This window comes from Candoia aspera, chromosome 1 (genome assembly GCF_035149785.1).
Source record: "Candoia aspera isolate rCanAsp1 chromosome 1, rCanAsp1.hap2, whole genome shotgun sequence".
Classification (NCBI taxonomy): domain Eukaryota; kingdom Metazoa; phylum Chordata; class Lepidosauria; order Squamata; family Boidae; genus Candoia; species Candoia aspera.
In genome coordinates this window covers 246,957,860-246,959,476 of record NC_086153.1, presented here as the reverse complement: position 1 = coordinate 246,959,476, position 1,617 = coordinate 246,957,860, and positions in this window count along the sequence as shown.

Genomic DNA, 1,617 nt, shown 5'->3' with positions numbered 1-1,617 from the left:
ATCACAAGTCCAGAGAAAATAAATCCATCTTAAAGAGTTAAGAATTTACTTAAGTCCAAAGCCTAAGTAATTACAAAACTGTTGTGAGAATATGATTATTTCATCAACTAAAGCCTTATTTATCCCGCACTGTGTTTTACACAGGGGTAGTAATAGGGTTGTGAAAGGTCAGAGTGTGATTATGACGACTTTCTGCAGCTTCCAGCATTTGAACTTTGAACATTATTCCATATGCAGTAGTTATGATACCTAAAAGCCACTGGTACCACTATATGTCCATAAATTTGTCTTAGGCTGTTCATCAAAACAAAATTGGGATATTTAATTGAAAATAGGCTAAACACTGATAACAAACATATATGATTCTGAGGCTGTTACAACTGCATGCTACTAAATATGCTAAACAGCTGCTAAATATTTATGTCCATATGTATTCTAACCTTACCACTATTTAACTCCATTGAAAACCTAAAGTTTAATTTCATGATTTTCTCAAGGTGGAATCCTGGTAGAATTAACCTAGAGCTTACTTTTCAATATATAGGATTTGAAAAAAAATTGGCTGTCATTTCTTATAGTGGGGGTTCTCAATTTATCTGCCTCTCAGCACAAATAACATAAAAGATATTTGCACCCTAAATAAATGTTTCGTGCTGTGATTAGGATATTATTCACATCCAACAATCATACTGATCTGTGTTTCAATAATACCATTTCTCCCCCTGCCCCATGAATACTGATTTCACTTTTGCTGGGAGTTCCTCCTCCTCCCCACTCAGAAAGAAAGCAAGTGCCTCGTGTGCTGCAGAGTGGTAGGCAGCAGTATTGCAACTGAAACTCTCCCCACGACCCGAGTTCGATCCCAGCAGAAGCTGGATTCTCTCTCGGGTAGCCGGCTCAGGTCGACTCAGCCTTCCATCCTTCCAAGGTTGGTAAAATGAGTACCCAGCTTGCCGGGGAAGGTGATGACTAGGGAAGGCAGTGGCAAACCACCCCGCTCTATAGTCTGCCAAGAAAACGTTGCGAAAGCGGCATCCCCCCAAAGGGTCAGACATGACTCGGTCCTTGCACAGGGGGCCTTTCACCTTTTACAAGTGTTCTCACAGTATTATCTCAGATCTCAGTAGGGACTATTACAATGCTAAGCATGCTGATTTCAGTAGCACCTACCCCAACACTTACAGCTGCTGCTTGAATTATGTCATCCATTTTTGATCTACTGAAACAGGTTACAATAGGAAACCCCATCCTGAGTTTTGTCAATTTATGCAAAAAAAAAAAATCCATTTGCATATATAGCCTTATAGGTTTAATGACACAGAGGGGCTAGAACTACCATCAGGGACTAGAAGTCCCACACATAGTAGCCAGGCTACACTGCTGATCCATTGCTCACTGGAAAGCACACCGCATCAGGAAACAGCCTCCTTGCTGGTAAGGGCATCTAATTCCTATGAAGAATGCCTATGTGTGCATGACAAGAAATCCTAATTTTGCTCAGCCTCTCCTGAAGTTTACTATAAAACTTTTTTTAAGATCTCGGTAATGTAGATCTACTATAAAACTTTTCTTAAGATCTCAATAACGTAGATCTAATGTACAAGTAAAACAACACAC